The sequence below is a fragment of the Medicago truncatula genome, chromosome 7 (genome assembly GCF_003473485.1).
Source record: "Medicago truncatula cultivar Jemalong A17 chromosome 7, MtrunA17r5.0-ANR, whole genome shotgun sequence".
NCBI lineage: Eukaryota > Viridiplantae > Streptophyta > Magnoliopsida > Fabales > Fabaceae > Medicago > Medicago truncatula.
Genome location: NC_053048.1, coordinates 40603168 through 40616887, shown reverse-complemented (window position 1 = coordinate 40616887; position 13720 = coordinate 40603168). Strand labels below are relative to the sequence as shown.

At 32.5% G+C, this 13720-nt stretch overlaps 1 long non-coding RNA gene across 1 annotated transcript; it reads right to left on the bottom strand.

Moving 5' to 3' along the window:
* Nucleotides 1-4930: 4930 nt before the first annotated feature.
* On the bottom strand, nt 4931-7052 carry LOC11442982 (uncharacterized). Its single transcript, XR_003007228.2, has 2 exons — nt 6909-7052; nt 4931-5349 (listed from the first exon to the last, which is right to left on the bottom strand). It is a non-coding gene; the product is annotated as an uncharacterized lncRNA (long non-coding RNA).
* Between the last annotated feature and the right edge of the window lie 6668 nt (nt 7053-13720).

Below are 13720 nucleotides of genomic sequence, written 5' to 3'. Positions count from 1 at the left end.
AAAAAAAGAAAAGAAATTAATTATCGTAGGTTGAAACCTTAGTTTGGAATTATGCTTATTAGGGGTGGGTATGGTTCGGGGTTAATTGTTCTATGACTAATGTTTGAGACATTCTCTTTAACACTCATTCTCTTATTAGATGAAATTAGTGTATGTCCCACCACTTTAAGTGGAATCCATTTCCAATATGTGAGTCTCATCTTAATTTGAACCAATAATGAAGTAAGTATTTGAAAGTGTTGAAAAGAGAGTTTTGCTAGCACTACTCATTAGCATTGCTTTCAGTATCTTATGATTATGTCAAAATCACTTATGTTTTGAGAGAGAGGTCAACCTTGTGCGGATAGTGTAGCCTGGTCGGGGTTTTCTTCGGATGTTCCTCGTGGAATTTTTAATTTGATTCCTGCTTTTATCTCTAACTCCCTTTTGTGGGATGTTTGTTGTGTAACCTTCCCTTTTGGCGGATAGTTTAACTATAACACAATTAGTAAATGGCTTCCAGACCGAGACCCAACTCACCTAAACTTTTATTTTTCAATAAAAAAATATAGAAAATTGGCAAACAGGGATAAAAGAATGTTGATTTGCTAAATATGTATGTGGTTATAATTTATGGGATTAATTACTAAATTATGCGAATGATTTTATTCTTCTAGCTGGATACCTCAAACTCATACCAATGGAGTTGATCCATCCAAGCTTATAAAAAATGAAAACTCTACATCAAACACTAACCCTTCATTTCTTCCCGCTTTCGATGACGAGGGTTTCTATGGTATGAAGGTGTATAAAGCATGATTGCTTCTAAATTCAGTAACACATACTATATGTGGCGGTGGTAGCAGAGGCTTTATGTGAAGATCCAATAGTTTGAAGAAAAGGTGGTGACGTGGTGTTATTCTCATTACAAGCAAAGAAAAGCCCAAAGAGTAATCATTGAAATGGTCTAAAGTTCACTTCTTAATTCCTTTTTGTGGTCCACAACACCCACATACCTCTATAAATAGGGGTCCTTGTTTTCATTACAATTAAACTACATCAGACAAAAAAACATGGAATACCCTGGCCTTGATCCTAACACCAAGCTAGCGGCAGTCTACTACAACGGTGGAACACCACCCCATCTGTTTAGGATTCGAGACGATGTCACCCTCTCCGAGCTGAAGGATGAGCTGGATCAAATCAACCGTCAACTCAACCACAAAGACACGAGGAGGGTGGTCGGAGTTGAATATCGATATCCATTGTCCGACTCAGCCAGATCTCTTCGCTTCATCCGGATGAAACTCAAGAACGACGACGACGTGTGAACCATGTTCTCTGTCTTTGGTCAGCACAGTACAAGAGGACCGATCGAGTTGGACGCTTCGTTGGTTAGATCGGCTGAACAAATTCTGAAAAGTTTGCATCGGACCAGGAACTACGAAGAGATCCGGGCTCTGCTGGAGGGACCAGAGGAGGAGGAAGTTAGTTTAGATGATCTGTGATAATGTGCTATGTTTTACTTAATCGCGTGTTTTATGTTGTTTTAATTGCGTGTTAGTTATGTGTTGTTGAATTAAGTTGTTGCATTATGTTTTGAATAATATATATATATATTATCTAAACTTTCATTATGTTTTAATTTACGTCAAATATGTTCATTTATTCGATAAAATAATCAAAGATATGATTTTCGGATTACGAAATCCGAATTTGCCTAGGGCGTATGTGTGTTCTGGAAAACAAAATCTGGAATACCTCAGCATAAGATTCTTTTGTATGGACCACATTGCACCAGGAGTTTATGTGGTCTTGATGTAGTATTTTTGCATCAAAAAATGGTAAGTATTTATATCGTCTCCTCATGGACTAGTGCGATATCACATACCGTTTGACACCAAATATCATTCTAAGTTAAAAGTCAATTTGTTGTTTGTTTTAGTAACTAAGTTGCAATAGTAAAAGTTGAGAGTAGTAAGGCGTTAAACTTGTTAGGATTAGAGTTCCTTAATCAAGCGTCACACGTAACCTAATGACTATACATGTATTCTAGCTTTTCTTTGATATTATCATGTATCCCTCGACAACACCATTCGTGTCCAAACAATATTGTAAAATCAATTGTATCATTCAATCGTCGATGTCTCAAACTATTGAATGATTCAAGAGTCGGTCTTATCGTTCAATCGATGATTTCTCAATCTATTGAATGATAAGAAAGCTTTAAGTTTGGATACAAAAGGTGATTATCAAAACATCAATTCCATGTCTAGAACTTATGTTTTGATAGATGATTATTATAAACCTAGATTCAAAAGTATTTCTCAATCACAATTAAATCAAACATAAGCATTAAAGTGCAAGAATAACATCAATATCAAATCAAATGCTAGAACCATATATTTCTAGATCAAAAGATTACATGTTAAGCTAAGATCAAGTACCTCTAATCCCAACAAAGGAGATTTATCTACTCATTGTCATGGAAGCCTTGCAAGAATGAATTGAAAGAGAAGGATTCATTACAAACTTGTGATCTCTCAACAAAATGAGGAAGAATCCACTTTCTATATATCACTCTCACTATATTAGAACAAGCCCTATTTCTCTCTCTAAAAGTATTACACGTGAAAAACTATGAAAAACTGAGATAAAAACTCTTCCCCCAATTGAAATGATCAAGGGCTATTTATATAAATTCTGATCTGATTCACCTCGCCTCGCGAGCTCCTTCATTCTCCATGGCGAGTTTAAGTTCCTTCACCAGTGGGTTTGTGCCACGTCATTTGTGAGGAGTCTAGGCCGCCCTAACTCGCCTCGCGAGTACATGCACTCGCCATGGCGAGTTGCTTGTTCGCCACTGCGAGTTGGAGGCAAGCAAAGTGGTCTCTCTGCCTATTTTGTACTTTTCTTTATTTTTCATCTTTTCTTGGTGTCTTGAGTTAGAATCCTGCACAAATGAGTAAAGTAAGATAGATAAAGCGTAAAAGGGTAATAATCACTTATCTCTCGGCTTTTGCCTCAAAAACTTGCAAAACAAGTAACAAAAGTGCGTAAAATATATCATGAATTTAACACTTCCTAGCACTTATCAGGTCTACAACATCCAAGGATCTCTATAAATACATCATCTCCGATTTTCAGCTTCAACACCATAAAAACACACAAACACAAAAAAGAATACCATGCAAATTTTTGTCATTAAGCTGAGGATCTTCCTCACGTTGTCGCAAATAGATGAGTTAGCTCTTTGTTTGATGGCGTGATGAAGATCTTCTGCATGCTGTCAAAAATACAAACAAGCACACCAAAGAGACATGCAAATTTTTGTCATTGTGCTGAGGATCTTTCTCATGTTGTTTTAAATATATAGATCTCTATATAACAACATGATGAAGATCCTCAACATGCTATCAAAAATATATAGATACTCCTTGATGCCTCTTTGATACATAGATAACTCAAAAATATCAAGAGGTTGCTATGAGTTAGATCGTGCTGCCTGCCAGATGAATATGTCATGTGGCAAGGCAGCATGATTTAACTCAAAGAAATCCTCTTGAAAACACATTCCCAAAAGATTCATCATTTCTGTTATTATGATTTTTTTTAATTGTTTATTTGTCTTATGTTGCTTCAATTTATGTTATATATGTGCCTTTGTTCTATTTTTTTTCCAAAACATTTGCAACGAAAACGATCCAAACAAAAGGATGGAAAAAGTAATAGTCTTCATATTATGCTATAATGTCTTGCTTCTTTTGAGACTTTGTTCGTGTGGCTGGGAATTTTGGTTGATAGTATTTGCTAATGAAACTTCACATCTACTTAGACCATTTCGGTTGTTAAGGAAATATAGTTGATCATTGCAAAATGAAAAATTGAGCAGCTAACCGTTTTAATCCCGGCAAGCATAGACATTGTGAGGTTAGTCCATCAAAGAAGGAAAACTTTGAAAACCGTATTTTATGGTTCTATTTAGTCTTTTTTAGTCTCACTATCTTAATGTTAACATTTTGGTTGATGTGGCACATTTCTTGTTGGATGCTCGTGCCAAAATAAAAGTTACACCTTTCTCCGTTAAGGACTAAAATGACCAACATACACTTAGATATATCACTATTCTTCAACCTCTTCGAGAACAGAATATATAAATGTGAATTAATCACATTTTTCATTTCTTCAATTATAAATTAAGGAATGTGATGTAATCATCCCTTACCCGGTAATAATTTTTCTAATTTCGATATAGCAAAATATTTCATCCTAATCAGGTTGGAGTAGTAACTTTCATCCAGAATGTTAAAAAAATTTAGTAACCAATTTCATACATCATTACTCTTTTTTTTTTATCTTTTCTAGAAGGGTTAATTATGTTTTTGTTCCCTACATTTTACGCGATTTTAAGAATAGTCCCTACATTTCAATAAATGTTTTTAAAATTCCTACATTTTTCATTCGTTAGTGCAATTGGTCCCTGCCATCAGTGCCATGTTGATGAAACACAAGCCATCATAACAAGTTCAACCCCACCCCACCAAATCTCCACCACAACACCTTCCACACCCGCAACAACAAGCACTTTCGACGATAACATCATCGCTTTCGGCCTTCAAATCTTCCCCTCTAAACCAACATATTTCACTAGAAATGTGACGAACACCGGCGATCCGCATCTACAACGCTGCGGAGAAAGATCGTGGTGAAGTTCCCCGCCGTTTTTCGGGGAGATTGAACAACCAACATTGGCATCACGTTAGAAATTTGACAACAGGGACTATTTACGCTAACGGAGAAAAAATGTAGGGATTTTAAAAACATTTATTGAAATGTAGAGACTATTCTCAAAATCGCGTAAAATATAGGGACCAAAAACATATTTAACCCTTTCTAGAATAATCAATAGTTTGGATATAAGCCATTGATAGAACAGATTGAAAGGGGAAAATAAAACCACAAAATGAAAATATAAATTCATTGCAATAGGATATGATTGTTTTCTTCTTAATTTCAAAAGTGTTCAATAGTGAAATTCATACACACACACATTAGAACAGGAGGTTTAACATCCGAATGAAAAGAAAAATCTTAAAAAAAATTCTTGAGGTCCTTCTTAAAATTGAAGAGTATCCAAGTCGCCAAATCATCCATGCAATATTTCAAAGAATCAACTATGACTCTATTTTTGCCATCTTTAATCAATTCTAAAGCAAAGCTAAATTCTTTTCCATCCAAAAGACGTCTGGCCTTAAGATCTCTCAAGGTTTCAATGCAATTCGGCATATTGTATTGTCCATTGATATAAGATGTATCTCCATTATCATCTTTTTCAACTATATCTTGTGGTGTCTTTTTTTCCTCTTTCACCTAATGTAAAAAACACAACGAAAGAATGTAAGAATAGAGTTAGAGAAAACATGCAGCTCATCCTCAACACACAAACAATGCCAAGTTACATGTACAGAGGACAAAAAAAAAGTCTGAAACCAAACAATACATGTAAATGGAATTTGAGTCGATATTGCATGTTTGATTTTGCTGTAAGATCACATTGAGCCACAGCAATTTTTTACCAAAGTCAACAAAATCATTGTGGCCCGGTGATTCCAAACATACACATAATAGTATCAAGAATTATAAAAAAAAATACAGTAAAGGCAAAGGTCAACACTTATATCATTGACATTGAATTTCATTGAACTAATCACAGTTAAAAAAAACTGATCAGGACACTGGCTGTTCCAAGTCAACCATGTAATTTTTTTGATCAGACAGAAGGTCAACCATGTGATTTGAATCTTGATAGTCATATTTCTTTTTGTTATACTTAGCAAAGAAAATCGATGCAAACCAATTTAGACTTGGTTGAAATCAAAAAATACACAAACACCTAGCTTCAATATCCCCAAACATTCAGTTGATATTAAAAAAAGAACCGAAATTGAAACATCTAAAATCAAGTAAATAAAGTAGAGATAGGTAATAATATCATGAATACAAATTCATCCATCATTCAACTGAAACATCTAGGCCCCGTTTGGATTGGCTTATTTTGAGCTTATGTGGGCTTATCTACTCCCATAAGCCTTTTTAAAGGTGTTTGGGTAAATAAATAAAAATAGCTTATCATAGTTTCATAAACTGCTTATGTCATATTTTAATAAGCCTAAATTTTCAGCTTAGGGCTTAACAAGGAGCTTATGAATTTATGTAACCTCCTTCGATTCTCTCTGGAACCACTTTTTCAAGACATATATTTTAATTATAATATTTTTTGAAGGAATATTTTAATTATAATGTTAGTTATCTTTGGCGGTGCATCAGTAACGAAATTACTATATACTTATCTTACTAAAGTAACAAACGTAACAAAGATTTTTTTTTTTTAAGAAGATTTTTTTTTTGTTACGTAATAAAATGAAACTGAATAAAAAAACAAATTTAACTTGTCTTTTTTGGGTAACAAACTGCACGCTAATATCAATATATATGATATGTTTATTTACACCTCTAATGTTAATTTTATCTTATATGAATATTGATATTTTTTTTAAGGACAAATATTAATTATACTATATATATATATATATATATATATATATGTAATTATAATTAATATGTTATAATATTGTTTTTTTTACGCCTTGATTAATTTTATCAAAAAAAATCTTGATGATTGTGGTTCAATTCTTTGATTTTTTTGTTAAATTAAAAATAATTGCTTATGTAATGTCACATCCAAACACTTCAATTTATGTAAGTACTTTTTAGTGTACATATCCAAACATAAATTGCTTATCAAGTATAAGAGCTTATGATATAAGCTCTAATGTCATAAGCACTAATGCTATAAGCATCTATATAAGCTGTTTATCCAAACGGAGCCCTAATCTAATGTAATAACTTAAAAAGAGAGATGAACTTACATCAGACATGAGAGAAATCTGCGTTGAAGTCACGGGCACACAGTCCTTGCTTGTTTTGGTGTTGTAATGTCTCTGGTGGAGCAGTGAACAATTGGTTTTGGAGTCGCAATAATTTTAGTTAGATACTTTTAGATCTATCTATCAATAGAGGCGTGTAAATGGAGCACACTATCATTAATCACTTTGATTAATTAATTCTTTAATCAAAGAAATACTCACTCCGTTTCATAATGAATGTCACTTTAGCAAAAATAAAATTATTTTAAAATAAAATGCCATTTTACATTTTCAATAGAACTTTAATTATTTTTCTCCCAACTTTACCCTCAATAATTACTCCAACTTTTTTCTCGCACAATTTTCAATGCAACTTTAAGTTTGTCTTTTTCTTGGGCAGTTTAGTAAAAGTGTTACATGTAATGATTATTTCATTACTTAATTTGCGTGTAATTGGCTAAACGACACTCATTTTAAAACGGAGGGAGTACATGATTAACCATTGCCTGTTTGGTGTGTATTTTATTTTGAAAGAAACTGTTTAGTGTACAGTACCTTATTAACCATAAAGTGGATTCATTAATCACTTCTTTTACAAAAGAGCAATGTTATTTGAACAACCTTTTCATGTGACAATTTGTTGGACAACCACATTATACAAAGAAATTTAGGTAGTGACACAAAAATCAAAGCAACAGAGAAAAAAAGTAGAAGAACAATGTGTGTATGAAAGAGAAAGTTGTCACAAAAGTTGTCAAAAAGTGGTTATTCAAATATCATTTCTCTTTACAAACATCTATGTACTTATTACTGTATGTCGTTTTGTAAATATATGTAAATAAGTGGCTAATGAGATATACGTATGTGAAATAAGTGGTTAATGAATAGATTATGTAGTTAGATGCTTATGTTGTTTACCTTAGCTCGTTTTAATTCGGTAAATGATCTACTTATAAACTTGTACGAATTTATCTAAAACTAAAATTATATAAAAGTTGGTGTTTCTCTCATTAGAAGCAAAGTAAAGCCAAATAAGTTTTAACAAAATGTAGCCAACATATACCTAAAAACCCAATATAAACAATTGATAGAACAAATTGAAGGGAAAAAAAAAATCACAAAATGCAAATATAGATGCAAGTTCATTACAATATGAGGTTTAACATACGGATAAAAAGTTAAAGGATAGTGTTAACTTGTACCTTTAGGGCACATGTATCAAACAAAAGTAATAAGAGGATTCTCCAATTGTCTTTACTGATTTTCTTTTACAAGATTTTATTTAATTTATGCAAGTCAAACCAAATCAACTGTCTAGGGAAATCCTCATTTTAATACATCCTTAATAATAGCATTATTGTCTAGTAGAAATTGAAGCAGACCCTCTAGAGACAAATTTATTTTATTACTTCGATACATTTTTAGCACACTTGCTAAAAGTCTATCAGAATTCCTTAATGTTTGTGTGGAGGAATTGACCTCGGTTGATTCAAGTAGCGAAATCAATTTGTTATTGATATCACTTGGTTGCATCACAACTTCAAAGGGTTGTTGAATCCCTATAACCTACGGTTGACACAAAACAATCAAGTTTGTCTTTGAAGTGATATAAGATTCCGACAAAACGATGGACGATTAGGAATCAATCATCCTTTGCAACATGTCATTCATTATTTTAAGTTCTTGAATGATTTTACAAAATGATTCATCTATATGTTGGTCAATTTCCCTAAATGACTCGCGTATGAGAGAATGAGACTTCATGGATGAAATGAAGTTTGAAGATGAATGGAAGATCGAAGTTGAAATGAAGTTTGAAGAGCAATGTGAGTTCAAAGATGAAATGGTTTGATGTTGAACATGAGAAAATGATTCAGCGATGGTATGTAGGTTTTGAAATTTTTTGAGAAAAGATTTATGGTGGAGATCTTCATTTACTTTGAAATCATGAAATGCAAAGGTTAGTGCTACAATGGATTCATGGAGATTGTTAATGTCTTGTGAATATGTTGTTGGCATGGTTCAAAAAATTAAAGCACCAATGATAGAACATAGAAATTAACAATAACAATTATCCTAATTCGAGAAGGGACATGTCTTATAAGAAAGAGATGAAGACTGTAACTTTTATTTATTACTTTGCTTGATTTTTAATTCACAAAATACAACCTTAATATAACACACCAACACACATATCATTACTCCATTCGTCCACAACAACCTTGTCTTCAAGGTTGTAATTTGCACAAATAAAATATCCACCAGGATCATATGGTGTTGCATCCCATAAGTGTGGTGCAATCAATTGTTTCGGCCATGTGAGTCAATTTCATTGATGAATAATAATTCAACAATGAATTTGGTAGACATAACCGAAGGATTTCTTAATGCTTGTGTGGAGGAATTGACTTTGGTTGATTCTAGTAGACAAATTAATTTGTCATTGATATCACTTTGTTGGATCAGCACTTTGAAGGGCTGTTGAATCCCTATAACATGTAGTTGACACAAAACAGTCAAGTTTGTCTCTGAAGTGATAGAAGATTATGACGCGTCGATGGATAATTTAGAATTAATTATCCTTTGCAATGTATCAATTTCTTTACATGACTCATGTATGAGAGAATTGGAATTCATTGATGAAACGAAATTGGAAGATGAATGTATCATCGACAATGAAATGGAGTTCATTGATGGAATATTCAATGAAAATGAATAAGAGTTCAAAGATGAAAGCACCATTGATGAAACATAGAAATTAATGGCAACAATTAGGCCAATTCGAGAAAGGACGTGTCTTCTAAGAAATGGAGTAAGATTAGAACTTTTGTTTATTAACTTGTTTGATTATTCATTCACATGTTACAACCTTAATATAACACATCAATAAGTAACTACCTTCTATAACAACTAATAATTTCATAAAACTATTACTAATAACTACCTATATGTAATTAATAATTAACACTATAATATAATATTGACAAAACACTAATATATACCCATAATTATAATTTATATTACATATAAATACATATTTAATATTTTGTCTTATACACGTATCATGCAGACACACAAATAAGAAAAATTAAAAGTGAAATAATTCAATCATGTTATTATTTTTTTTTATCTTTCAGTTTTCTTTATTTACATGTGTCTAAATATTTTTTATTTGAGTTGTAACCAAATAAAACTTGTCCCAGACACCATGTAGGTGTTTTCAAGTCAACCACATGACTTCGATTCAATATGCAAACTGTTACGCACACAAATAATGTCAATCCACTAAAAATACTAAAAACCCTAGACCAAAATCCCAAACCTTCGGTTGAAATTAATAATAAAAAATCAAACTGTAACATCTAAAATCATGCCAATGAAGTAGATATGTCATGAACACGAATTCAGCATCCAACTAAAACATAAAAACTTAAAAGAAAGATGGACATTACATCAGATTTTGGGGCCTTTGTGGTGGTGTAGCTGTCACACATCTCACTTGCGTCTTTATTTTTTCGTTGAGGCCTTGGGGGAAGAACTTGTGTTGGTGTTGTCTTTGGTGGAGCAACGAACAATGGGGTTTAGGGTTTTTCTTGTTAAAAACATAGGTTTTAGGGTTAAATATATACGTATGTGAGCTTATATGTCACGTGTTCAGAGGTTAGGTTGGAACGGTGTTGGTTAAATATGTTGTCCGTCCCAACCAAACTTAATTGATTTAAGTTGAATTAAAACCCCGTATTTTTTTAATGTCAAACTTGAACCGACTCAATCTGATAAATGAGTTGATTTGGATTGTATCATCGGGGTCATTAGACATTTAAAAAATAAATTAAATTAAATTCTATCTCATGAAAAATCTAATATTTATACTAAATTTTACTAGTTAAAATTTGAACACTTAAACTTGAAACAATTCAAGATTGACACACAAGAATCTTTAATTATATTGTAAAAAATTAACATTCTTTTTGAATGGGTTGAATATACGGGTTTACGAGTTGAAAATCATAAACTTGTTACTTGAACATACCACTTATGAATTGAAGGATTTGATTCAAATTGGACACAAACTTGAACTAGTCACTCGAAGTCATGAACACTCATACTTGCATAGTTTTGGTGTAATTTCTTAATTTCGTTGCAGATCCTCAATATCTCCGGTCATATGAGTTTATAAGCACCCAAGAGCATTTGATAAGATGATAATGATTCTTTTTCAACTTAACCATATGTTATGAGTTTGAATCTAGTCATATGAATGCATAAATGTTAAATCTTTTGAAGGAAAACTTTGCCAATTGCCACTTATTGCGGTCTTATCCAACTCGAATGATTAATATCCGTAGTTGCACACAGATACCAAATTCACGAAAAAAGAGTTGTTTGGAGGTGTGTTATAAACCGTGTATTTCCAACACTTTCTCTAAAACTCACTCTTTCATTAGAATAATCAAGTTTTTAAAGGAATAAACCATGATAATCTAAAGTTTAACTATGAGGCAAGTTTGACAAAAAAAAATTGTAACATCCATAATCGAACTAGATTCATTTTGCAGCTAAAACTAGACATGACAACAATACCTGTCCCCATGGGTACCCACCCAAACCCACATCGATTTGACGGGTTTTTCCCGCTTTGACTGGTTTGAGTATGAATTTGAGTTTTCCCCGATTTCAAAACACGGGTATGGGACGGGTAACATGGTTATATGTACTCACCCCGAACCCATACTCATACCCGTCCCAAATGTAATTTTTTTTTTTTTACCCCTTTTTATATAAATAGAAACACAAATCATGTTATGTTATTTGGTTTAATAATTCCCATGTTATAAAATTGTCTTTGATTTTTAAAGGAGCAACCAAATCATTATGTTAAGGAAATGTTAAAGGGAATATAATGTTTTACGAAATTGTCATTGGGGTTGGAAAAAAATAACTTTTTTTATAAAAAATAATTTACTATGGGGATGGGGATGAGATTCCCGAATCCGTCGGAAACGGGGATGAGGTTCGATTTCTCATCCCCGTTGAGTATGGGTAGGGTAACAGGTAAGTATATGAGAATATGGCATGGGGATGGAGAAGGTAAAACCCGTCCCCACCCCGCCCCATTGCCATACCTAGCTAAATCATCATTAAACTGCTAATCATAATCCATCTTTCGTTTTTTTGCTGTTGTTTAAAATTGCATTCATAACCGCCACAGTATGCAACCACCTTAAAAACTGTCGTCGGTTTCTTCTGCCATCAATTGTTACAAGTGTTAACGGTAGTGAAATGTAGTGCACAATACATTAATTTGATAATGAAATTGAAACAAATTAGTTACGGTTGTTACATAAAAAAAATTGTTTCTTTTTTTGCTAAATAACACACTTATTTTAGAAAGTAGGACTCTATTCTTTCTTTATCTTCAACATCATAATGTCCAAAGCTCTTATGCAACTGCTCATAATTCTTTTTGTTTTAACTGTTGTTCTTAAAAATAATCAGGTGATATCTTTTACCGTACCACCCTCATGAATAAAAATAATCTTAATTTGTCATTCAATTTAAGTTACTAGTATTAGTGACGGTATTAAAGATGACTTTTATTTTGTTCTCTAATTTTTGTTGTTTATCAAATATTTTCTAATATTACTTTCTTTTCGTATTATGATGATCAATGTCATCTACGAATGACGTAATGGACCTAATTGAATCAAATTTTATGTCCATAGTCACACGGTGGTCCAACAATTCCAAGGTACAAAGAAGGAGACGATGAAGATCCGGATAATGAGTTTGTGACTGGAGGGGGTGAGATTGATTTGGAAGGTTATGACGTTGGAGCACAGGATGAACCATAGAGTATAAACACTAGAAAGCTTGAGTAATTTATTCAGATTTTTTTTTAGAGGAAAATGAAGGAGTTTGTTACGAGGTTTTTTCTAGATTACCTTTGAAGAATGGTGGGTAATTTACCCACCAACCAATGAAAATGAGCAATTTGTTGGTGGGGTCAAGATAGTTCATGGATACCACTTAAAAATGTGCTTATGTGGCTAATGTGTATTGGTTGGGGTAAATTATCCACCATTCTTCCATGGGTACCTTAGTTGTCACCTTGTTACGATGGATTTTATCAATTACCCTTATTCAACAACAATTAAAATATTATATTATTATATTAATTAGTATTAAATTTTAGTTTTTTTTTTTTTTGAAGGATAAATTTTAGTTATAATTAAGGCATGGTTAACCAAACCATTTTGTGGTTGAGGGTTGAAAAATGAAAACCAAACCAATTTTTTTTTGGATGAATTCTGCTCTTTATCCAAATGGATTCGCTCATTCTCAAAGTAAATGACGGATATACTCCTATACAGTGTGAGTTAACTGATGCTGAAATTACAACCAACGTGATTTAAGTCACGTTGAAACATGTTGCTTTCTGCTTTCACGCTGAAATACGATGGTTCTGCTTTATGCCTAGAAACATTTTCAATTCAATAAAACAATAATCTCATGTAAATCAAATTGCTTTGTGTCAAATCTTGTTATGAAATATAATATAATTGCATGAGCTAGCTAGCATCCCTGATTACCAATACCTTGGTTGTCCATATCAAATAAATTGCCGATTAAAATATATGAGAAGCTATTAACGACAACCAATATTATATAAGATAAGCATTTTTTCATGGGGATGAGTATTATTTCCTGTTATCGAGGTTGGAACAGTGATGGAGAATAACCCTAGTTCATCTAGAATTGATATAAAATTCATTAACGATGATGGAGAATAACTCTAGTTCATCCAGAATTGA